The 27,811-nt window shown below is 38.6% G+C and overlaps 1 pseudogene; it reads right to left on the bottom strand.

Annotated features, from left to right (window-relative positions):
• Nucleotides 1-4,929: 4,929 nt before the first annotated feature.
• Nucleotides 4,930-9,269, bottom strand: LOC117613252 (annotated as a pseudogene).
• Nucleotides 9,270-27,811: the final 18,542 nt, after the last annotated feature.

Genomic DNA, 27,811 nt, shown 5'->3' with positions numbered 1-27,811 from the left:
ATCTGACATTTAATTAATTTCTTATTCATGCCAAAACCCAGTTATCCAAGCCATTCCCAACTCCACACAATTAAACATAATATAACATTCTTGGAAGGTCAAAGCGATTGTATAATAATTCATAAGCATTCAATGAAACTCTCATAACAGAATACCATTTTAAAACAAACATCCAATTACAATTACAACTATTAAGTAGCCTCAACTGAGTCGACATAGACCACTATCTAAATCAATTGGGCTCGTAGCGCCCACATCCTTAATTTGTTNATATGATAATTCCTATTGGTCCATAACCATAAGTTGAACTCATCGAAGAAGTCTCATCATGATCTAACTATCGGTTTGGCTCTGATCGTGGAATTTGACCAATTTGGTCTACGGGCCCCACAATGTCCGATTTCCGATCCAAACATTCATATAAGTCCAACAGGGTCTAATTAACAAGTTTTGAGAGCTTGGTCTCAATCGAGCAGTCGGATCACTCTAGAACGTACGATCGTAAGGTGATCGGCATATCTTCGCAGAACTCAGGGGACACGTAGTCAACCCGAGCACACAGATCCTCCCAAAATCGAGTGACCAACCTGAAACGCATATCCATCAATTCCCCTCGCAGGACTTAGGAAGATATAATCAGCCTGAATGCAAATCCTCACACCACACAGTTCAAGCGTCCTCGACACTCGTGAGGTGTTGTCATAAATGATTGGACTGTTCCAAAGGCAACTGCCAGGGGGGTAGTCCTACGGTGGGGGTGAAAACCATTTTCCGAAACTTATCATAAAATTCCTCTTTTTCTACGAATCCACTTGCATAAATGCATTTTCCAAATCCTAGATAGAGCTAGCCGAATAGAAACCGAAACCAATCACGAAAATGGGTGTATTGAACGATCGGTAAAACCTCAAAATCGATTCAAGGGGTCATAATAGATAGCTAGAGCAAGTGAAGGGGATGAAGATGCATACATGGATCGAAGAAAACAGCTGCCAGAATTGCCGAAAATGGCTTCAAAAATCTGCCCAGTTTTCAAGTCAATATCTTCGGCACTACGCTGGTTTTCGATCGGAGAAAATAGGTAGGTCAAGTGAAGGAGGGAGAGACGATTCTTTTGGAACATGAATTGTCGAATTTAGTCGCCGAACAAAGACGAAATTGCAGTATGAAACGGCAACATCGCACGGAGAGAGAGAGAGAGAGAGAGAGAGAGAGAGAGAGAGAGAGAGAGAGAGAGAGAGAGAGAAAGAGAGAATAGTCTGGGAGAGAGAGTGTCGCGAGAAAGCGAAGCTGGATGTAGTTCTAGTGATCATAAATTACGATTGTGCCACTGCACTTCCGTAGATCATAACTTCTTCGCTTTAACTTCGAATTGAACTTGCCACTTATCTACGAACTCGTATCATGGAGCTCTACACAACGGTGACACTCAATTCCCAAAAATTCTTCCCAAACAAAAAGTGACTAAAGTACCCCTACGCCCAAGGGCGAAAATGTAATTTCACAATCAATAATTAATTGAATAGTCATTTTTGGGACAGGGTGTTACACTTGTAGGAAGCCTTAATATGATTCTAGTGATCCTTAATAATATGACTCTGGTAAGCCCTGTTATGGTTTTGGTAGGCCTTAAGTCATTTGTGGTGAGCCCTGATACCTTTTCAGTGATCCTTAATATCATTTTTGTGACCCTTACTACAGTTATGGCAAGTCTTAATATGATTTTGATGAGCCATAGTATGGTTATATTGAATCTTAATATGTTTCTAGTGAGTCTAATATGGTACTGTTTAAGTTGGATATATGGCCTACCAAGTAATTATTTAATAGTTAGTATTGAGGACATCTTTTGTAATGACTATTAAGTTATTTATGGGCAACACAAGTTGTTATAATTCATGACTATATGTTATCTTATGAAATACACGTATGCTGATTGTAGCGGAATATCAATTTGCAATTGATACTCATATGACCAATAACATATTTAGGATTATGTCCATACATCAAGACTTATCATGATTCATAATCCTAAATATGTTCCTGGTCATATGAGTATCAATTGGGCATTGATATTCCGCTACAATCAGCATACGTAGTATCTTCTCCCAAATGACAAGGTCTCAAGTCATTGAGTGTGCTGATACCAAGACATGTATGTACGTGCTTGCAAGAGAACAAGTACACTGAATGCGATCAAATACATGATTCTACAATGGAAGTCTTTACTCACATGTCAAACTAGATCTCATGGATTGCAATGGTGCAAACTAATCCTTCGACCTGAGACATCATAGATGTCTTATGGCTATGTTGTTTGTCTTTGAGATCTACTGTACCATTGTGTTGAAGAAGACATGACTTAAAGGTGTTTATCAGAACTCTCAATAAAGCCATGGAGGCAAATGAATGTACGACAAGGGATCTCTACTCTTAGTAAAGAGAGTGAATACTCCACAGATATGATTGATCAAATCTTTGCACAAAGTAGAAGATAAGATTTGAAAGAAGAGGTCTTCAGTTCTTATCAGAATAATCATATAAAGAAGTAATTCACAATATGGTATTTGATATTAGATTCCTTTATCTAATAATGTGAATATGAGTGTTGTATAAGACAAGGATTCAATTGCATGGCCATTCCAATTTAAATAGATTATGCCCTACACCTTATTTAGCTTGGATAACCATGAAATGCTGCTAGGCTTCAACCATGGTTTGTGGAAGTCCTGAAAGGATTAAACTCAATTGATTCACAAGTCAACTCATAGAAGTGGATCCCTCCCACTATCTTGCTAATAGGAACCATGGATCACACACCGAGAAATTAGATTAAAGAAACAAATGAAGAGAAAAGAAACTAGGAGTCAAAAGTCAAATTCAATGATCAAGTCAAAGTCAACATATTTCACCGGAGCAATTGACCAAGTCAAATTAGTGAGACTATAACAGTGATTGAAGGGTTAAATCATAATTCATAATTAAGAGTACATTAGGTGTCGTATATGATGAACTCCTGCGTACCCAAGTTGTGTTTCTTCCCAAGTTTGGTGTCGTACCGGGCTAAAAATATATTTGGGCCCATCCTTGGATTTTTTGGGCCTCAACAATGGTCATGATGAGCCCTAATATGGTTGTGGTGAGCCTTAGTATAGTTCTGATAAGCCTTAGTCCGATTATACTAAACCTCAGTATGGTTCTTGTAAGCCTTAATATGGTTCCAGTTAGTCATAATATGATTCTAGTAAGCCATCATATGGTTCTGGTGTGCATTAATATGTTTTTGGTTAGCTTTTATATGATTCTAGTGAGCCTTAGTGTGGTTCTAGTACACCTCATATGGTTTAGATAATTCATAATATAAATCTGATAAGCCATGTTATTGTTCTGGTAAGGCATAATATGGTTCTAGTAAGTCACAAAATGGTTCTAGTGAGCTTTAATATCGTTTTGGTGAGCCTTAATATGGTTCTAACGAAGCCATAAAATGATTCTAGTGAGTTTTAATATCGTTTTTGACAGAACCCGACCCAAATCCCACTTTGAAATCTATGTCGAACCCCGCATGTGTCCAACACCTGATAGGTGTCGGGCACACATCTAAAAACTGGTTTAAGGTATGGCTTCTGCTGGAAAACTGAAAGAGTCTCCCTTGAAAAAGACCAAAAACTCATAATTTTACCTGTACAACAAACTCAAATAATTTCTCAACTGTTCAACAAATTCAACTCCACAAAACTGATCATAACAAACCAATCATAAACTTGTGACTCCACCTAGGTTAGCCTAGGTTGCCTACATATCCTTATTGAGGGATCAAGCCACACGTAGTCCTTTATACAAGAAACAAAGTTGTCCATAAATCTGAAAACATGTATTAAAACCTTCACCAATAAGTACCAAGATAAAATCAACAATTCTAGTTTAAAACAGCTGAAAACTCAAATACTCTCCGCCTAGGCGTACCCCCAAGCATAATCCGTCAATTCCAATAATATTCCATCAAAAAAAGTACCATATATGTTACATCATTGAGAACTCGAGGGACACGTGGTCAGCTCAAGAATGCATATCTTCGCAGAATTCGGGGGACACGTGGTCAACCCAAGAACACATACCCTAGCAAAATCGAGTGACCAGCCTGAAACGCATATACATCAATTCCCCACGCAGGACTTAGGAAGACATAATCAATCTGAATGCGAATCCTCGCACCACACAGTTCAGGCGTCCTCGAGACTCATGAGGTGTTGTCATAAATGACTAGACAATTCCGAAGGCAACTGCCAGGGAGGGTTCTCCGACTGTAGGTTTGAAAACCATTTTCCAAAACTTATCATAAAATTCCTCTTTTTCTACAAATCCACTTTCAGAAATCCATTTCCAAATCCTTTCTCAACTTTCCAAAAATCAGTTCTTAAATAAATAACCAAAAATCCCTTTTTTAAAACGAGATCAATCCCAATTTGAATTTGACCATGCAAAATCTCTCAAAACTATTCTCAAACTACATTCAAATACAGACAACATACTATTGAGAAAACTAATTTTCATAATTCATCGATTTCATGCCACTGAGCATATATTTAAATATAGACATATAATCTGGCATTTAATTAATTTCTTATTCATTCCAAAACCCAGTTATTCAAGCCATTCCCAACTCCACACAATTAAACATAATATAACATGCTTGGAAGGTAAAAGCGATTGTATAATAATTCATAAGCATTCAATGAAACTCTCATAACATAATACCATTTTAAAACAAACCTCCAATTACAATTAGAACTACTAAATAGCCTCAACCGAGTCGACATAGACCACTATCTAAGTCAACTGGGCTCGTAAAGCCCACATCCTCAAATTGTTATATGATGATTCCTATTGGTCCATAACCATCGGTTGCAAAAATGTGATCCTCAATCACTATCGGTTGCAAAAATGTGATCCTCAATCACTGATGATCGCTCTAGGAGTACCAACCCTGGATATATATTTTCTTTCAAAAATTTCAAAAAAATTTGATGATCATTCTTCCGACATGGTATGACCTCAATCCATTTTGAAACATAATCCACAGCAACAAGGATATATAAGTAGCCAAAACATGGAGGAAAAGGACCCATAAAATCAATGCCCCAACAGTCAAAAATTTCAATAATTAAAATTGGGTTAAGAGGCATCATATTACTTCGAGTAATTTTGCCCAACTTTTGACAACTTGGACAAGTCTTGCAAAATTCATACACATCTTTGAAAAGTCTAGGCAAATAAAAACCACATGGAAGAATTTTGGCCGAAGTCTTTTTGGAAGAAAAGTGACCTCCACAAGCCTCAGAATGACAAAAAGATATGACACTAAATATTTCATCATCAGGAACACATCTACGGATTACCTGGTCAGGACAATATTTGAAGAGATACGGGTCATCCCAAAAGAAGTTTCTTACCTCAACCATAAATTTCTTTTTCTCTTGCTTGGTCCAATGAGGTGGGATAAGACCTGTAGCAAGAAAATTCACAATGTTAGCAAACCATGGTAACTTAGAAACACCAAAAAATTGTTCATCAGGAAATGAATCTTTTATAGGCAAATATTCAGAAGGCTCCTCAAAAGATATCCTAGAAAGATGGTCTGCAACAACATTCTCCACTCATTTCTTGTCCTTGATTGTAAGATCAAATTCTTGGAGAAGCAATAATCCATCTAATCAATTGTGATTTGGCTCCCTTCTTTGTCAATAAATACTTCAAGGCCGAATGATCTGTAAAAACAACAATTTGTGAGCCCAAAATGTATGACCTAAACTTTTCCAGTGCAAAAACTACAGCAAGCAATTCTTTTTCAGTTGTAGTGTAATTTTTCTGTGCACTATTCAACGTTCTGCTTGCGTAGCAGATAACAACAGGCTTCTTGTCTTTTCTTTGGCCTAGCACTGCCCCAATAGCACCATCACTAGCATCACACATTATTTCAAATGGCATAGACCAATCTGGGGGCTGCATTACAGGAGTTGATGTTAGCATTTTAATCAATTTCTCAAATGCTTCTTGACATGCATAATTCCAATCAAATTTAGCATCTTTTTCCAAGAGATTATTCAATGGCCTTGCAATTGCACTAAAATTTTGTATGAATATCCGGTAGAAACCTGCATGTCCTAAAAAAGATCTAATTTCTTTAACAGTTTTAGGAATAGGCAAATTAGCAATTAAATCAATTTTTGACTTATCCACTTCAATTCATTTGTGAGAAACAATGTGTCCAAGTACTATGCCAGATGTGACCATGAATTGGCATTTCTCCCAGTTAAGCACCAAAATTTTCTCTTTACACCTGATAAGAACATTCTCCAAGTTAGATAAACAATCAGAAAATGAATCACCAAACACAGTAATATCATCCATGAAAACTTCTAAATATTTTTCTACCATGTCACTAAATATGCTTATCATGCAACGTTGGAATGTGGCTGGTGCATTGCAAAGACCAAAAGGCATTTTTCTAAAAGCGAAAGTTCCAAATGGGCAAGTAAAAGTTGTTTTTTCTTGATCTTCTAATGAAATCTCAATTTGATAATATCCTGAATAACCATCTAAAAAACAATAATACATATGCCCTGCAACTCTTTCCAAAATTTGGTCAAGAAATGGTAAAGGAAAATGATCCTTTCTTGTGACTGAGTTCAATTTACGATAATCAATACACATTCTCCATCCAGTAGTGACCCTAGTTGGTACCATTTCTCCATTATCATTTTCAACTACTGTAACTCCTGATTTTTTAGGAACAACCTGTGTAAGACTCACCCATTTGCTATCAGAAATTGGATATATGATACCCGAATCCCAAAGTTTAAGTACTTCTTTTTGCACAACTTCTTTCATTCTTGGGTTAAGTCTACGTTGAGCCTGCCTAACTGGTTTAGCATCTTCTTCAAGAAAAATTGGTGTGTGCAAACCAAAGAACTAATACCTTTAATATAAGATAAAGTCCATCCAATAACAGTTTTATGATCTTTCAAAACTTTAAGTAACATACCTTCATGCAAAAGCTCTAGTTTAGAAGATATTACCACATGATAGGTCTCATCTTCTCCCAGAAAAGCATATTTAAGTCCAGCAGGAAGAGGCTTCAATTCACACTTTGGGGCTTTTTCTCTTGATGATTTTGTCTCATCACTCACAGTTGGCAACTCCTCATATTTTGGTATCCAACCATTATGTTCTTGTACCTGCGCAGAATCCAACAAAGAACAAAGAAATTGTATTTCAAAATCTTGTGCAAAATTACAATCCCTATTTACTAAACAAAATTGCAATGGATCAGAAGAAAAAGAAGAATTAAAGCAATTTTGAACAATTGTTGACATCTTTGTCGACATCTTCCTTGTTTGTGGGTTGCTTGCATATGTTGAATATGTTGAGCTCCAATGTCATGTTCCCAAATGATAGTTGCATAAGTCCATTCCTGCAATTTATATGAGCATTAGATGTAGCAAGAAATGGTCCAGGAATTTGAGAATTAGAATGCACAACTGGTTCAGTATCCAAAACTATAAAATCAACTGGAAAATAAAATTTGTCTACTTGAACCAGCACATCTTCCACCATACCTCTTGGGATTTTGACTAAACGGTCAGCCAATTGCAATGTTATTGAGGTGGGTTTTAATTCACCAAGACCCAATTGCTTATAAATCGAGTAAGGCAACAAATTAACACTAGCACCCAAATCCAATAAAGCTTGTTCAATGCTAAAATTCCCAATAATACAAGAAATTGTGGGACAACCTGGATCTTTGTACTTGGGTGGAGTATTAGTTTGAAGAATTGCACTTACATTTTCAGTTAAAAATGCGGTCTTATCAACATTGTGCTTTCTTTTGATAGTGCATTAATCCTTCAAAAATTTTGAATATGAAAGAATTTGTTTTATAGCATCCAAAAGAGGTATATTGATTTTAACTTATTTAAAAACCTCCAAAATTTTAGGATTTTGATTTATCTTTATAGCCTTAAGTACTTGTGGGAATGGAGAAGGAAAAGGGCACTTAACAATTTCAGAATCATTATTTTCTTTTCCATTATTTTTGGATTTTTCTGAATTCTTTTTATTTTCAACTGTTACTAAATCATCTGTCCCAAATGGGCCTCATGAATACTCGTAACCTTCCATACCACAACCATCTCAACAAGCCCCAGGCATTCGCGTGGCTTGGGCCCACTTAAGCATGTAGCGTATTGTGTTGCTTATTTACTTGGCGTGTTGTCTTGCGTACCCAAGTTGGGTTTTTTCCCAACTTAGGTGTCGTAATGGGCTAGAAATATATTTGGGCCCAGCCTTGGATTTTATGGGCCTCAACAATGGTCATGATGAGCACTAATATGGTTGTGGTGAGCCTTAGTACAGTTCTGATAAGCCTTTGTCTGATTCTACTAAACCTCAGTATGGTTCTTGTAAGCCTTAATATGGTTCTGGTTAGTCATGATATGATTCTAGTAAGCCATAATATGGTTCTGGTGTGCTTTAATATTTTTTGGTTAGCTTTTATATGATTCTAGTAAGCCTTAGTATGGTTCTATTACACCTCATATGGTTAGATAATTCATAACATAAATTTGATAAGCCATGTTATTGTTCTGGTAAGCCATAATATGGTTCTAGTGAGCCTTAATATCGTTTTGGTGAGCCTTAATATGGTTCTAACGAAACCATAAAATGATACTAGTGAGTTTTAAAATCTTTTTTGACAGAACCCGACCCAATCCCACTTTGAAATCCGTGTCGAACCCAGTACGTGTCCAACACCTGATAGGTATCGGGCACAAATAACCAAATACCATTCTTACCCTAATCCAAAAACTTGCGGTTGCACCTAGGTTAGCCTAAGTTGCCTACGTACCCTCACTGTGGGATCAAGCCGCACGTAGTTCTTTATACAAGAAACAAAGTTCAACCCATATGTAAGCACATGAATTAAATATTCCTTCACACTTTCCGAAAACCAAAGGCTTCAAACTCTAATCAATTTTAGTTTAAACATCTTAAAACTCAAATGCTCTCCACCTAGGCGTACCCTCAATCATAATCCGTCAATTCCAATTATACTCTGTCAAAACAAGTACCATATATGTTACATCATCGCAGAACTCGAGGGACACGTGGTCAGCCTGAAAATACATATCTTCACAGAACTCGGGGGACGCGTAGTCTACCCGAGAACACATATCCTCGCAAAATCCAGTGACCAGCTTGAAACGCATATTCATCAATTCCCCTTGCAGGACATAGGAAGATATAATCAAAACAAACCTCCAATTACAATTACAACTACTAAATAGCCTCAACCGTGTCGACATAGACCACTATCTAAGTGAACTGGCCTCGTAGGGATCACATCCTCAATTTGTTACATGATAATTCCTTTTGGTCAATCCAACGATTGGTTTGGCCTCGATCGTGGAATTTGACCAATTTGGTCTACGGGGCCCATAACCTCCGATTTCCGATCCGAACATTCATATAAGTCCAACAAGGTCTAATTAACAAGGTCTGAGAGCTTGGTCTCAATCGAGCCGTCGTGTCACTCCAGATCACACGATCGTACGGTGATCGGCATATCTTCGCAGAACTCAGGGGACACATAGTCAACCCGAGAACAAATATCCCCACAAAATCGAGTAACCAGCCTGAAATACATATCCATTAATTCCCCTCGCAAGAGTTAGGAAGATATAATCAACCTGAATGCAAATCCTCAACCACACAGTTCAGGCATCCTCGACACTCATGAGGTGTTGTCATAAATGACTGGACTATTCCAAAGGCAACTGCCAGGGGAGGGGTACTCCTACGGTGGGTTTGAAAACCATTTTCCAAAAATTATCATAAAATTCCTCTTTCTCTACAAATCCACTTCCATAAATCCATTTTCCAAATCCTAGATAGAGCTAGCCGAACAGAAACCGAAACCATCGGCGAAAGTGGGTATATTGAAAGATTGGTAAAACATCAAAATTGATTCAAGGTATCAGCATAGAAAGCTAGAGCAAGTGGAGGGGATGAAGATGTATACCTGGATCGTAGAAAACAGCCGCTGGAATCTCCGAAAACGTTTTTGAAAATCTGCCCAATTTTCAAGTCAATATCTTCGGCGCTACGCTGGTTTTCGATCAGAGAAAATGGGTAGCTCACGTAAAGGAGGGAGAGACAATTCTTTTGGAACAAGAATTGTCGAATTTAGTCTCCGAACAAAGACGAAATTGCAGTCTGAAACAGCGGCATCGCACGGAGAGGGGAGAGAGAGAGAAAGAGAAAAAAAAATAGTCGGGGAGAGAGAATGTCGCGAGAGAGAGAACCTGGATGTGGTTCTCGTAATCATAAATTACGATTGTGTCACTGCACTTCCGTAGATCATAACTTCTTCGTTTAAACTTCGAATTGAACTTGCCACTTGTCTACAAACTAGTATCATCCAGCTCTACACAACGGTGACATCGATTCCCCAAAATTCTTCTTGAACAAAAGTGACTAAAGTACCCCAATTCCCAAGGGCAAAAATATAATTTCACAATCCATAATTAATTGAACAGTCATTTTTGGGACGGGGTGTTACAGTTTTAGGAAGCCTTAATATGGTTCTAGTGATCCTTAATAATATGGCTCTAGTAAGCCCTGTTATGGTTTTGGTAGGCCTTAAGTCATTTGTGGTGAGCCCTGATACCTTTTCCAATGATCCTTAATATCATTTTTGTGACCCTTAATGCAGTTATGGCAAGTCTTAATATGGTTTTGATGAGCCGTAGTATGGTTCTATTGAATCTTAATATGTTTCTATTGAGTCTCAATATAGTATTGTTTAAGTTGGATATATGGCCTACCAAGTAATTATATAATAGTTAGTATTGAGGACATCTTTTGTAATGACTATTCAGTTATTTATGGGCAACACCAGTTGTTTTAATTCATGACTATGTCATCTTATGAAATACAACACAACTATAGTCCTAGGAATATGTATATATGTAAGTGGACATGAGAACTATGTAATGAGATTGCATACATCAAGACTTATCATGATCCATAATCCTAAATATGTTCCTGGTGATATGAGTATCAATTGTGCGTTGATATTCCGCTACGATCAGCATACGTAATATCTTCTCCCAAATGACGAGGTCTCAAGTCATTGAGTGTGCCGATACCAAGACATGTATGTAGGTGCTTGCAGGAGAACAAGTGCACTGAATGCGATCAAATACATGATTCTACAATGGAAGTCTTTACTCACATGTCAAACTAGATCTCATGGATTGCAATGGTGCAAACTAATCCTTCGACCTGAGACATCACAGATGTCTTATGGCTATGTTGTTTGTCTTTGAGATCACTATACCGTTGTGTTGAAGAAGACATGACTTAAAGGTGTTTATCAAAACTTTCAATAAAGTCATGGAGGCAAATGAATTTACAATAAGGGATCGCTACTCTTAGTAAAGAGAGTGAATACACCAAAGATATGATTGATCAAATCTTTGCACAAAGTAGAAGATAAGATTTGAAAGAAGAGGTCTTCAATTCTTATCAGAATAATCATATAAAGCAATAATTCACATTATGGTATTTGACATTAGATTCCTTTATCTAATAATGTGAATAGGAGTATTGTAAAGAGAAGGATTCAATTGCATGGCCATTCCAATTTAAATAGATTATGCCCCACATCTTATTTAGCTTGGATAACCATGACACGCTGCTAGGCTTCAACCATGGTTTGTGGAAGTCCTAAAAGGATTAAACTCAATTGACTTTCACCAATATAAAGAATTAAATGGTGAGATTTAACTCACAAGTCAACTCTTAGAAGTGGAGCCCTCCCACTATGTTGCTAGTAGGAACCATGGATCGCACACCTAGAAATGAGATTAGAGAAACAAATGAAGAGAAAAGAAACTAGTAGTCAAAAGTCAAAGGTCAAAGTCAAAGATCAAGTCAGAGTCAACATATTCGATCGAAGCAATTGACCAAGTCAAATTAGTAAGACTATAATAGTGATTGAAGGGTTAAATCATAATTCATAGTTAAGAGTAAATTATGGAATTAACTTTGACATAAGTGTTGTATGGCAACACAAATCCAAGGACCCAACTCGAACCCACATTTCTACCCATGGCCTGCCATAGGAGAGTGCAAGTCGACACCAACACTGCGGTTGCTACTCAAATTTCAAGCCTTCTTTGAGGCTTGCTTCTTGTGATTAAGAGGCGAAGAAGGCAGGACAAAGAATGTATTTACTCAAGTCATAGAAGGTAGTCTCCCAATTCTGTCCATTTTTTACTTATCCTGCCTTTGGTGATGATGCTTAACACTTCCGTTCTGTCTATATCAGACCCCTCCCTTACAAGGAACATAGGTGGACAGTCTGTCCAAGCTGGAGAAGTGATTGGTAAGCCTTCCATCTTTCTGTTTCTTTTATTATTTTCTCGCTGGATTAACTTCAGACTTGTTTCTGTTTTCTGTCTCAGTCAACTTTGTCATTGTTGATGGAGATTTGGAGCTTCCCTAGGGAGATGAAGAGGGTAAAAATCGTGTGGAACTACCAGCTAGTGAGGTGACTCCTTTTGGTAGAAAAAACAAGAGAAAAAAAACTGCTCCAGTTTATGAGAGTACTGCCTAGCCAAACACTTAAGGTAAAGTCTTTGAGATTTCTGAGCTTTCTTAATCCTGTTATCTCTTTCCTCTCGTATGTTCTAATCATCTTTATTGCCTATTTCTTTGCAGTTGAAAGTCCCCCTCCTCCTCCTGCAAAGTCCAAAAGACTTAGAAAAAGGACTGTGGTGGAGATGTAGCCACAGAAGAACACGTAGTAGTTCCTACAACCACTTCTGGCACAGATGAGGAACTGAGGGAGGCCTTTGAAGCTATGGAGCAAGAGAAGGAGCCCCATGAGAAGAAGAAGAAGAAGAACAAGAAGAAGAAGAAGAAAAAGAACCCCATGAAAAGATGAAAGAATTAGAAGAAGAGGTGAGTTTTATTGACTATATCAGTGCTTTTTGCCTTTTGATTCCCTTCAATCTGACTTCTGTTTTTCCGTAGAAGGAAATCCCTGCTGAAGTGATTGCAGAGAGCATCGCTTTGGCCCAAAAACAGTAACAGATCCCAAGAGCAGAGCTGACTAATTCAGATTTGGCTCTTTTTGAGGATGCAGAGGCAGAACACTCTACTGCTGTTCTAGCACCTGAGGAATAGGTGGAGCAGTCTGTGTCAGAACCTGTGGATCAGGTAGAACAAATGGTTGCAGTACCAGAACCTGAAGTGAAAGTAGCTGCTACTGTTTCTGACCTTGTGGTAAATTTTATTTTAACTTTGTCCACCTGTTTTCCTGTAGTTATGTTTTGTCGGTGCTTCCTCATCAGTTAGTCTTTTCAGGTAGAAGTGCTTAGGACTGCTGGGGTTTTGGCAGTGGTGACCAGTCCCTTGAAGCCTTCCATCGTTGCTGTAAGTGTTAATGTATTCCTAGCTTCTTTCTTTTGTCTCTACCTGGTTCTGACTTACTTTCTTTTCTGCAAGTGACTATATATTCCGTTCCAGGTTCATCTGCCACGGCTTCCTATGCTGATCCAGAGCTGGTAGAATTTAAGGCTATGGATCTAGATGCCCAGTTGGACAAGCTTGAGAAACTCAGCTCCACTCCTGGCAAGGCAAAGTCTAAGGTAGTGGAGGAAGCCATTGAGAGGCTGAAGATCTGGCAATCTATTGAGCTAGAGCTGGATGAGGATAGGGAAGTTTTTGACCAACTGATGAAGGATTTGGACCTACTGTACAGACAGAACATGGCCCTCAAACCCATACTTGAGATGAGCCTTGGCCTGGCAAGAGATGTGCTCAACCTTCATGACCGTTATGAGGATCTCAAGCCCACCTTCAAGACCTCTGAGTTCTGCAAAGCCACCCATGAAGCCAACTTGGTTGACTATGAAAAGCAAAAGGCAGAACTGGATCAGATGGTTGTAGGGTATAAGGAAGCTAAGGCCACTGCAGACAGGTTGGAGAAGCAGATTGAGGAGCTTTAAAAGCGGCTAGTAGAGTGCACGGACATATAGAGTAGGCTCGATGACAGGACCCGACCCGATTTCCACTTTGAAATTCGAGCCAAGTCCTGTACGTGTCCGACACCTGGCGAATGTCGGGCACAAATGACCTTTTTACCCTTCTTGCTTCAATTTCTCTTTAAATTTTTCCTTAGACTTCTGCCGAAAATTCGGCAGAGTCTCCTCTATACTTTGACCAATCCCAAAATTTTTCACCTGTCAAACAATCTCAAATATTTCACTCAACAGCGAGAATGTTTCCAATAATCAATGCAATTCCAATCTCCAAATTTTTCAACTGGATATCAGAGCATATTCTCAAGTTCTCAAGGTTTAAAGGATTTTCTACAACTCTACCTTACTTGGTGGTGCGGAAGCTATGACTGGCCCGGTGGTGGATCCCGCATACCTCTATAGCCTGGGGGCAAAAAACAGTTTGAAAATGTGAGTGGACAAAAATAATGTTCTTTAAAACAATTATCATAAACTTAATATTCCCCCATTGTAAAAAGAACTTTAGCTAAATAAAACTGAATACGTACTTTCTACGCCAAGCATATTCAACTCAAGGCATTCTATATCAGTCATACTCAAGCTCGAAAGTTTCATACAAAAACCACTGAAATCAAAGCTTCCATAAAAGTGCTGAAGTCAAACGTGTATAAAAACTCTATACTCAAGCTTTGCATAACTGAGTAAAGATAAAGGCATCTATACTTGAAAAATCAGAAAGCTGATTTAAAAATAACTGAAAATCATAATTAAGTAAAAGAAACTCAAAACCTTTTGAAAATACTACCAGTTCGTACCCCTGTCATTTTCGTCAATTCCCTGGCAGGTCTCGGGCGTCACACAGGCTACCCGAGCCGCAAATTGGCGAAATCAGGGGACTATGATCAGCCTGTCCCGCCGGCAGATTCCTCGGTGACACCAAGTCAGCTCGAGTCGCTCTGGCAGGATGCAGGGGACCGTAGTCAGCCTGATCCGCAATCCTGGCAGGTCTCGGGGACACAAAGTCAGCCGAGCCGCAATCCTGGCAGGTCTCGGGACACCAAGTCTGCCGAGCCGCAAATCCTGGCACTCACGGTCCGAGCGTCCCCGAACTCGTGAGGCAAGTCAAGTGCACTGACTAACTGAAATCGGACTGGATGTCCGTAGACATCGGTCCAACTCTGGGTAATCACCAAAGAAAATGGGTACGAGGTGGTTTTAAAATAAATTCCTTTAGAAAAAAACTATCTGAAGAATAACTGTAAAACTCAAGTCGTGCTGCGGTCTCAACTGATTCGAAATTCAAACTCTGTTTCTATAACTGGTAAATAAGCAGCACCGATTTATAAAACTGTTACTGTACTGATCATGTTCAAAATCGTAATAAAACTTACTCAAAGACTAAATAAAGAAACTTATTCAACTAAATTCATTTCTAAATACTTATTTATATAAAATTAATATAAACTCATTTATAAAACTTATTTATATAAAATCACATCAAATCATTCATAAAATCTGATTTATGAAAGAATGTCCACTCACAAATGGTCCGAGCTACTTCGACCCCTCGAAGGTCTTTTTTTACACTTCGGCCGAGCTCCTGGTGCCTGATTACCCCGAAAGATTAAATTAATAAACTGCTGAGTAAAACGAAATTCAACTAAACACCCTGCCCCCGGCTCCTAGAAATACGTGCTTTTCAACTCAAATTACTCATATGCCCACATTAGCCTTTTCGGACAGTTGGACCAGTTTTGGGAGGTCCGATACTCAGCTAAACGATAACTGTTAGATCGGCCGACCCGGGACCCGTGGGGTCCACGATCTCCGATGGCCAATCTGGACTTGTTTCTCATAGGATGGGAACCATGTTCTGCGAATTTGGTCCGAAACGGACGGTCGGATTGGCCAAAATCGCATTATCGCTTAAAACCCTAACCCTAGCCCCAGGGTTCGCGATTCTGGAGTATCCAGGACTCCGATTCGCAATCCGTCGAATCCTACGCGATCCTGAAGTCACGTAGACCGACATATCCAAAATTCAGCGCGATCCAACGATTACAAGACACTGCACCCAAGGATCGCGCGATATGGAAAATCCGTTCGGGGCTCAAACGGACTCCGAATCGAGATCCGCGAAATCCCATGCGCTCGTGACGACACGAGGACCTCAAAACTGGCCAGAGCCATGCCACCACCCTGGCCCACGCGCTGCCACACTCGCGGGCAGATCGGGTGTCCAAAGCGATTCGGGTGTGCCGAAAAATCGTGGAACCGAGACTCCAAACTCCTACCCTAGGTAAAACACCCCATTTGGAGTCACTTTTGTTCTTGGACAACCCCCAAAAAGTGACCGGAAATGGTAGTTTCGTGCGGCTGAAGTTCGGCCAAATTTTCAAGTTCAAAATCGAACCCCTTAGAGCTAAAATCGATCGAGACCCATATGCCCATCAGCTAGAACACGAAAAATAGCTGAGAAACCATACCTTACTCGATCGACTTGGTGGAGAAACGGAGGAGAAATCTGAATTGGAAGTTCGAACCGACCGACTCCGGCCACGGTAGTGGCAGCGCTGGGTCGGGGGTGGTTCGCCGTCGAGTGGTGGTTCATTTGGGACCGGTCCCGGAGATCGGCCCCAATTGTGGTGGCCGGGGGAGCGGTCTGAAGGCACGGGGGTCGCTGCCAAAATCGAACGGGAGGAGAGAGAGAGGGCTGACGGGGGAGAGGAGAGAGAGCGCTATAAAAATCTGACTTTTTGACCAAATTACCATTTTGCCCCTCGCGGTTTTTAGACCATAACTTCTTCGTTACGGCTCCGATTCGGGTCTACTCCGTGTCTACGAACTCCTCTCGCCGCGCTCTACGCAATGGCACAAGCGAAATTCCCAAATTCTTTTTCGATTAAAAAGTCAGATTTTCCCCCATTAAAATATGCGAGGGCAATTTGGTCATTTTGCTAAAAGATATTTTCTTTACTTTTTTAGATATTTTCTTTCTTTTTAGATATTTTGTTTTGGGTTCTTACACTCGAGGCTAGATTGAGTTCCAAGACCAAGGCTACCTTCCTTGTGCAGAACATGGTTTCAACTTCCAGGCCAGCTCTATGAATTGTAGAGGCTTCAATCCACCAGGGGTGCTGCTTCAGAAGGAACTCTCTATCAAGAAGGCCAGTTTGCAAGAAACCCTTAGGAAATTAGGGTTTTGGATTCTAGTTTTTAGAAATGTAATAAATAATTTAGCCATAAAAAGTGGCTGTATTTAAATAAAAGTTTATTTATTTTTGTGGGAATTCGATTTCTTTTGACAAAAAGAAGAAAGAGAGAAAGTAAATTAAAGCATACTTAACAAATTACAACAAAAATGAAAGTGATCAGAAATTTAAACAACAGTTTCATCTTGCTGTTTCTCTATTTTAGGATCTGTCTGCACAACCTGTGAATCCCACATAGTTGGATAAAACTTCTTTAACCATTTGCCATTAATTGGTGCAGCATGGACATCTGCATCTTGATTCTGTAATCTGTATGCCTCCATTCCAAGGATCTGATTACTTATGAAAGGACTTTCCCATATAGGTGACTATTTTCCATAACCAGCTATATGCATTCCAAGGGGCAGAACTGCTTTCCAAACTATTTCCCCCTCTTCAAAACTCTTGTTCTTGACTCTTTTGTTGTAAGCCCTTGATACAACTTACTTTCCTACTAAGAGTTTGTTGAGGGTATTAATCCTGCTTGTATCCAATCCTTCTAGTTTTAATTGCATGGCTTGAGATTAGTCTTCTCCAACCAGACTGTGTTGGTGAGCAATTCTGAGGGATTGGACTGCTATCTCCATAGGCAGAATTGCATCATGGCTATAGGTTAGAGCATAAGGGGTCATGCCAGTTCCTTCTCTTTTTGAAGTTCTATATGCCCACAGAGTTTCTCACAACTTCTCATGCCACTGTTTTGGATTTCTCTCAAGCATTTTTCTGATAATGTTGATGATCACCTTGTTACTTGATTCAGTTTAGGCATAATAAGAGGCGGATTGAAGCAGTTTGAATTTAAATGCTTCTGCCATATCCAGTATTTCTCCAGATATGAAAGAAGATCCCCTATCAATTGTGATCGATTCTGGAATGCCAAACCTTTGTATAAGATGCTCTTCTATGGAAGTGATGATTTCTTGAGATGTTGTGCACTTAACAGGCTTGGCTTCCACTCATTTGGTGAAATAATATGTAGCTACAATGATAAAACAGTGTTGTTTGCTACTGGCTGGATAAATCTTACCAATGAGATCCATTGCCCATCCTCTGAAAGGCCATGGTTTTACTACTGGATTCATGGGAATTGAAGGAGCTTGCTGGATTGGGCCGTGCTTTTGACAAGCCTCCCACACCCTTGGGAATAATCAACGCAATCTTCTATCATAGTTGGCCAGAAGTAGCCATATCTTCTAATTAATCAGCACATCTTTCTTCCTCCTTGGTGAGCTCCATATGTCTCCCATGATTTTCATGTATTCTTTCTTTCCAAGGCACCTCAGGAGCACTTCATCCTTGCTTTTTCGAACCAAATCTCCATTCCACATAAGGTAGTTTAAAGTCATGATTCTGACTCTTTTTTCAGACTGCAGGGTTGGGTATTACAAGTAATTTATGATAGGATTTCTCCAATCATCTTCAGTGATTATGGCAGAATTAACATCTATCTCCATTCCTCTGGTCAGAACAGATGGTAGAATTTTCTTTCCTACATTGATGATTCTTTGCACACAGTCTTCAGGCATTTGTATACCTGTTGCTATCTGAGCCAATTCATTGGCTGCAAATTTTCCTCTCTTGGGATATGTTCCCAAGTAGTTTCTCTGAATTCTGTCAGCAGGTTTCTAGCTGAAACTAAGCAAACAGCTAAAGAAGGACTCAGACACTTGTATTCTCCAGCAATCTGTTTCAACACAAGCATAGAATCTCCCAGTATTTCCACAGATTGGATCCCTAATTCCGCCAGCATTTCTAGGCCAATGATTAAAGCTTCATATTTAGCCCTGTTATTGGTGCACCGGAAATCTAACTGGAAAGAATAACAATGTATGATCCCTAGTGGTTCCTCTAAAACAATCCCTGCTCTGGAAGCAACATCAGTCTTTGATCCATCAAAGTACAGTTTCCAAGGTGTAAGGTGAACTGAATAGATGGGATTGTTGAGGCAAGTATGAACTCTATTAGCAGATCTGCATTTGCTATGTCCAAAGAGTCCATATTTTCAATCTTTTCTCCTGGGTGATCTGCTAGGAAAGGGTTTCGAAACTTTGCCCAGTTTTCAATTCAATATCTTCAGCGCTACGCTGGTTTTTGATCGAAGAAAATTAGTAGGTCAAGTACAGGAGAGAGAGACGATTCTTTTGGAACTAGAATTGTCGAATTTAGTCTCCGAACAAAGATGAAATTGCCGTCTGAAAAAACGGCATCACACAGAGAGCAGAGAGAGACAGAGAGAGAAAATAGATAGGGAGAGAAAGTGTCGCTAGAGAGAGAAGCTGGATGTGGTTCTAGTGATCATAAATTATGATTTTGCCACTGCACTTGCCTAGAACATAACTTCTTCGTTTTAACTTCGAATTGAACTTGCCACTTGTCTACAAACTCGTATCATCAAGCTCTCCCAACGGTGACACTCAATTCCCCAAAATGAAGAATTAAATGGTGTGATTTAATTCACAAGTCAACTCATAGAAGTGGAGCCCTCCCACTATCTTGCTAAAAGGAACCCGTGGATCGCACACCGAGAAATGAGATTAGAGAAACAAATGAAAAGAAAAGAAACTAGGAGTCAAAAGTCAAAGGTCAAAGTCAAGTATCAAGTCAAGTCAACATATATGACCTAAACAATTGACCAAGTCAAATTAGTAAGACTATAATAGTGATTGAAGGGTTAAATCATAATTCATAATTAAGAGTAAATTATGGAATTAACTTTGACATAAGTGTTGTATGGCAACAAAAATCCAAGGACCCAACTCAAACCCACACTTCTACCCATGGCCGGCCATAGGAGAGTGCAAGTCGACACCAACACTATGGTTGTTGCTCAAATTTCAACCCTTCTTTGAGGCTTGCTTCTTGTGATTAAGAGGCGAAGAAGGCTGGACAAAGAATGCATTTACTAAAATCCTTTATTTGATGACGCAAAACTTAACAAAAACAAAAACATGAAAAATGTACTAGAAATCACACATAAACCAAAAACAAAAGCGAAAACAAAAGTTGAGAATGCTTGGGTTACCTCCCAAGAAGCTTTTCTTTATAGTCATGAGCTAGACTTTTCGAATGCCTTTAGTGGGGCGGAAGTAGCAAAGAATGCTACTTCTTCCAATTACTGCTTGGGTTGTTGTCTGAACTCCTTGCGAACAATAGCCTTGTCAAGTGATGTATTGGTGTGATTCTTGGCAAGGAGATGCCACAAGAGTCGACTCATCTTAGAGGCTTCAATCCACCAGGGGTACTGCTTCAGAAGGAACTCTCTATCAAGAAGGCCAGTTTGCAAGAAACCCTTAGGAAATTAGGGTTTAGATTCTAACTTTTAGAAATGTAATAAATAATTTATCCATAAAAAGTGGCTATATTTAAATAAAAGTTTATTTATTTTTGTGGGAATTCGATTTCTTTTGACAAAAAGAAGAAAGAGAGAAAGTAAATTGAAGCATACTTAACAAATGACAACAAAAATGAAAGTGATCAGAAATTTAAACAACAGTTTCATCTTGTTGTCTCTCTATTCCAAGATCTGTCTGCACAGCCTGTGAATCCCACATAGTTGGATAAAACTTCTTTAACCATTTGCCATTAAATGGTGCAGCATAGACATCTCCATCTTGATTCTGTAATCTGTATGCCCCCATTCCAAGGATCTGATTAATTATGAAAGGATTTTCCCATGTAGGTGACCATTTTCCATAGCCAGCTATATGCATTCCAAGGGGCAGAACTGCTTTCCAGACTATTTCCCCCTCTTCAAAACTCTTGTTCTTGACTCTTTCGTTGTAAGCCCTTGATACAGCTTGCTTTCCTGCTAAGAGTTTGTTGAGGGTATTAATCCTGCTTGTATCCAATTCTTCCAGTTCTAGTGGCATGGCTTGAGAGTAGTCTTCTCCAACCAGACTGTGTTATCTGGCCTTGGCTTGTCTTTTATATCACTTATATCAAAGTTCTAAACCCTAAAATTGACAGAAAAGTCGTCTAAGAAGTCTTGGTAAACAAGGAATCCAAATAGGAAAGTAAAAATCATAATTCCTAACTCCACTGGGAAATACAGCTCAGCCCAATGTTCACACGATTTGGGGATCTTCGGCCTTGTAGAAAAATAATCATTAAAAATATGTTTTAGAAAGATAAATGTCTTATGTCTCCAACCAATTATCTAAACCGTATGAGGTGTACTAGAACCATACTAAGGCTCACTAGAATCATATAAAAGCTAACCAAAAACATATTAACGCACACCAGAACCGTATTATGGCTTGCTAGAATCATATTATGACTAACCAAAACCATATTAAGGCTTACAAGAACCATACGAATGTTTAGTAGAATCGGACTAAGTTTATCAGAACTGTAGTAAGGCTCACCACAACCATATTAGGGCACATCATGACCATCGTTGAGGCCCAAAAAATCCAAGGCTGGGGCCAAATATATTTCTAGCCCGGCACGACACCTAACTTGGGAAGAAACTTAACTTGGGTACGTAAGAGTTCGTCATATGCGCTTGCACACGTGCCACGATAAGCAAATAAGCAACACAACACGCTACAAGCTTAAGTAGGGAATTCCTGGGGCTTGTTGAGCGGGTTGTGGTATGGATTACTAGTATTCACGAGGCCTATTAATGGTCCAAGGAGTGGAAGTTTTGGGCTACTTGGGAGCATCAAAACTCAAGCCCATTCCCAGCGCCTAAGAGCCATTGGTCAAAGAGGTAAAGCCGGGAGGCTATAATATTTTTTTTAATGCGAAAACGCGTATAGCCGCACGGCTATACTATTTTTTTGAAAAACAATTAGGAAAAACTTAGTACAGCCGTTCAACTGTACCCTTTTTTTAAATATATATTATTTTTATTCAATAATATGTGAGAATTATATGTATAATACGTGAATTTTGTGTGTCTTAGTGAAATTTTTGTAAAAAAGATGTGCATTAAACATGAGAAATACTTGTGTACGTGTATAATACTATATTAAACGTAAAACTGCTAAAATCTTTATACGGGTAACTTTGGAAAAGTAAAAAATCAAAAAGGGACCATAAATTTTCGAGTAATGGCATAATAATGATGGATAGGGCTCTTGGGCTATGGAGAAACTTAATTAAGACACCCAAACAATTTCACTAAAGACTTAACAAATAGAAATTAATTACTTTGTGGAGTTTTTCATAAATTTTTTATATTAAATAATAATTAAAATATAATTTCTAAGCAAAGTGATTAAAAAAGGCTAAGATATTACTTGATTACATATAGTAAATTAAAGAAGTAGGCCAAAAAACAAAAGTAAAGAAACAAATTTTATATTTTGAAAATATTAAAAATAAAAAAGAATATAGCCGCGCGGCTATACTATGTATATATTTATAAAAAAAAAAAAAAGGACACTCCTAGCCCCTAGGGGCCATGTGTCAAAAGAGTAAAACCTATTTTCTTAAAACAACTTAGGTATACTATTTTTTATGCAAAAACGAGTATAGCCGCACGGGCTATACCTTTTTCTATAATAAATATATATTATTTTTATCCAGTAATATGTGAAAATTATGTGTATAATACGTGAATTTTGTGTGTCTTATTGAAGTTTTTGTGAAAAATACTTGTATTAAACATGAGAAATACGTGCGTACGTGTGTAATACATTATTAAACATGAAAGTACTAAAATCTTTATACGGGTAACAACTTTGGAAAAGTAAAAAATCAAAAAGGGACAATAGATACTCCACTAACAGGTCGGCCATGGGCATAGGGTACTCGTCCTTGGGGGTTGCAAGATTTAGATTTCTATAATCCGTGCAAACCGTTAGAGCTCCAGTAATTTTCAATACTGGCACAATGTTGGCCAGCCACTCAACGTATCGGGCGGTATGGATAAAGACGGCTTTGAGAAGATGTTAAATTTCTTCTTTGACTTTTAGTTGTACCTAGGCAGAAAATCACAGGTGGTGGTTGTTGGAAAGGTTTGAACCTGTCTTTGATTTTCAATTTGTGTTCTACTAAATCTCTGGGTAATCCAAGCATCTCATGATAGTCCCAAGCAAAACAATCTTTACATTCGCAGAGGAGGCCGATAATTTCGACACTCAGCTTCAGGTTCAAAAGATTACTAAGAAAGAGAGGTCATGGTTCGCCCTTAGTTCCTGCATGGATTTCTAACAAAGGATCTTAGATCTCGAGATGGCTGTCTTCCATCTCAGTAGGTGCAGGATCCAAGTCGTCAATGGTTAATACATCATCGTCGTCTGACTCGTGTTGGAATTTGATTAAATTAATTGCCGAGTTCGGCAGCAAAGAGTCCTCGGCCAAATATGCAAACAGTAGTTCGATCAGATCAACCATGGCCACTACCCCTTCTTTTCTGCTTATGGTGTCTGACATTAATAAATGCTTGTTCGATCGATCAACACCTCTCGAGCCAAATCCTTCCGGACGTTCTCGGCACCTAGCTCCAAGACTTTCTTGTCGGATGTTCTTGTCACTCGTCTTAAATCCGTGCTTGCACAACGTGGGTTTCAAAGGGATTTACATCAGCTGGGTGTATTGACACTTTTTCCCGTGTCGGCCAAGCAATATGTTGTAGTCCACATTCGACTCCACAACATAAAAGGCCTTAACTCTTGTCTGATCGTCCACAGTTATTTGCAAAACAGTTATTTGCAATGGCAATACCCCAATGATTTTGGACTTGTCACTGACAAAGCCGCTCATGGCCACGCCCCACGGGATAAGATCTTCCTTGGTCTTATTCAACTTCTTCATTAGGGAATAGGGAAGAACATTGACTTGAAGGAAACATGCATCTAATGCTTAGAAAATGAACTTTAGCCAAAACCTATATGCGGGTAATGTTTAACAACAATATTAAAATCTTGCAAGTGCACAAATCAAATGATAGTATAGTAAGCAAGCAAGGGTCGATCCCACAGAGATTGTGATCTAAAGAGATGTTTATCAATGTCACACAATGAAAACTAAAACACAATTAAACACGAAAACAAAATAAAGATTGAAACCACAAGGACTTCCACACACATGCCAACACCAAGGGGGTTTTGATTTGATTTTGTGAATAAAATAAAATAAGGAAAAGAAAACAAAACAGAATTTAAATTAGAGTTTAAGAGAAATTGGTTTAAAATCAATCAAGAACAATAGCTAGGACTTACTATCCACCTCCAAACAATCAATCAATCCATAAAGAACAATTGATAATCAATTTCTAGCAAGCATATGATGACGACACTCAGAACAAGATCATGGCATTTGAATCGAGTTGTATGATTCTCTCTTAAGTGTATGTAAAGTGTATGGCATTTACATTAAAACTCGATCCCCTAGTTAGTATGAATCTATTGGCATAGGTTTTCGCTGGTGGTTTGGATATTTTTTGTCTCTGGAAAATCTCTCAAGACACCCACCTCTGCCAGCCACAGGTGGCAGTGCATGGGCCATTGTGTGGCAACCCATTGAGCTGGTTATAGTTTGACAGTCGAAAGGATATTGCACTTATTATGCGATACCCGGTTTTGATAGGTTTGGACCATTCGATCGGTTCCAATTTCAAATATTTTGTTCCTCGTACCTCTAGGATTGTGTAGGAACTGGTTGATCTAGAATCGAAGTCCCGAATACACCGAATCAATGATTCTAGGGTTAAGTAAACCTATCACAGTACGATCGTGCGATATAAAGTGATCCGACCCCTCGATTGAGACCAAGCTCTCAGAACTTGTTAATTAGACCATGTTGGACTTATATGAATATTTGGATAAGAAATCGGAGGTTGTGCTCCCCATAGACCAAATTGGTCAAATTCCACGATCAGGGCCAAACCGATCGTTGGATCGTGATGAGACTTCTTGGATGAGTTCAACTTATGGTTATGGACTAATAGGAATTATCATATAACAAATTGAGGATGTGGGCCCTACGAACCCAATTGACTTAGATAGTGGTCTATGTCAACTTGGTTGAGGCTATTTAGTAGTTGTAATTGTAATTGGAGGTTTGTTTTAAAATGGTTTTATGTTATGAGAGTTTCATTGAATGCTTATGAATTATTATATAATTGCTTTTACCTTCCAAGCATGTTATATTATGTTTAATTGTGTGGAGTTTGGAATGGCTTGGATAACTAGGTTTTGGAGTGAATAAGAAATTAATTAAATGCCAGACTATATGTCTATATTTAAATATATGCTAGTGGCTTGAAATCGATGAATTGTGAAAACTAGTTTTCTCAATAGTATGTTGTACGTATTTGAATGTAGTTTGAGAATAGTTTTCAGAGATTTTGCATGGTCAAATTCAAATTAAGGAATGTTGGGATTGATCTTGTTTTAAAAAAGAGATTTTTGGTAATTTATTTAAGAACTGATTTTTGGATAGTTGAGAAAGGATTTGGAAATGGATTTATGAAAGTGGATTTGTAGAAAAAGAGGAATTTTATGATAAGTTTCGGGAAATGGTTTTCAAACCCACTGTAGGAGTAACCCCCCCTCTGACAGTTGCCTTCGGAATCGTCTAGTCATTTATGACAACACCTAATGAGTCTCGAAGGATGCCTGAACTGTGTGGTGTGAGGATTTGCATTCAGGTTGATTATATCTTCCTAAGTCCTGCGAGGGGAATTGATGGATATGCGTTTCAGGCTGATCACTCAATTTTGCGTGGATATGTGTTCTCGGGTTGACTAGGTGTCCCTCGAGTTCTGCGATGATGTAACATATATGGTACTTGTTTTGACGGAATATTTTTCGAAATGAAGGATTATGATTGGTGGTACGCCTAGGTGGAGAGTATTTGAGTTTTAAGATGTTTTAAACTAAAATTGGTGATTTTATCTTGGTACTTATTGGTGAAAGTTTTAATACATGTTTTCAGATTTATGAGACAATGATTGAGAGTTTTCTAAGTTTTAAGGATTTTATACAATTCACAACTACTTTCTTAAGAGATGAGTTTGTTTCAGCGAATCTTTTTCTCTATGTGCGATGCTGCTGTTTCAGACTGCAATTTCGTCTTTTTTCGGCGATTAAATTCGACAATTCTTGTTGCAAAAGAATCGTCTCTCCCTCCTTTACTTGACCTACACATTTTCTCCTATCGAAAACCAGCGTAGCGTCGAAGATATTGACTTGAAAATTGGGCAGATTTTCAAAGCCGTTTTTGGAGATTCCGATGGCTGTTTTCTTCGATCCAAGTATACATCTTCATCCCCTCCACTTGCTCTAGCTGTCTATGCTAATACCTTGAATCGATTTTGAGGTTTTACCGATCGTTCAATATACCCACTTTCGCTGACTGTTTCGGTTTCTGTTCGGCTAGCTCTGTCTAGGATTTGGAAAATGGATTTATTCAAGTGGATTTGTAGAGAAAGAGGAATTTTACAATAAGGTTTGGAAAATGGTTTTCAAACCCACCGTAGGAGTACACCACTCTGGCAGTTGCCTTTGGAATAGTCCACTTATTTATGACAATACCTCACGAGTGTCGAGGACGCCTGAACTATGTGGTGTCAGGATTTGCATTCATGTTGATTATATCTTCCTAAGTCTTACGAGGAGAATCTATGGATATGCGTTTCTAGCTGGTCACTCGATTTTGCCAGGAAATGCATTCTCTGGTTGACTACGTGTCCCCCGAGTTCTGTGAAGATATGCCGATCACCGTACGATCGTGCAATCTAGAGTGATCCGACCGCTCGATTGAGACCAAGCTCTCAGAACTTGTTAATTAGACCTTGTTGGACTTATTGGAACGTTTGGATTGGAAATCGATGGTTGTGGGCCCCTAAACCAAATTGGTCAAATTCCACGATCGGAGCCAGATCAATCGTTGGATCGTGATGAGACTTCTTGGATGAGTTCAACTTATGGTTATGGACCAATAGGAATTATCATATAACAAATTGAGGTTGTGGGCCCTACGAGCCCAGTTGACTTAGATAGTGGTCTATGTCGACTCAGTTGAGGCTATTTAGTAGTTGTAATTGTAATTGGAGGTTTGTTTTAAAATGGCATTATGTTATGAGAGTTTCATTGAATGGTTATGAATTATTATACAATCGCTTTTACCTTCCAAGCATGTTATATTATGTTTAACTGTGTGGGAATGGCTTGGATAACTAGGTTTTGGCATGAATAAGAAATTAATTAAATGCCAGATTATATGTATATATTTAAATATATGCTCAGTGGCTTGAAATCAATGAATTATAAATACTAGTTTTCCCAATAGTATGTTGTACATATTTGAATGTAGTTTGAGAATAGTTTTGAGATATTTTGCATGGTCAAATTCAAATTAAGGAATGTTGGGATTGATCTCGTTTATAAAAAAAAAAAAAGAAAAAAAAAAAAGGATTTTTTGTTATTTATTTACGAACTGATTTTTGGAAAGTTGAGAAAGGATTTGGAAAATGGATTTATGAAAGTGGATTTGTAGAAAAAGAGAAATTTTATGATA

This window comes from Prunus dulcis, unplaced genomic scaffold (genome assembly GCF_902201215.1).
Source record: "Prunus dulcis unplaced genomic scaffold, ALMONDv2, whole genome shotgun sequence".
Lineage (NCBI taxonomy): Eukaryota > Viridiplantae > Streptophyta > Magnoliopsida > Rosales > Rosaceae > Prunus > Prunus dulcis.
This window is presented reverse-complemented; position numbering and strand designations above follow the sequence as displayed.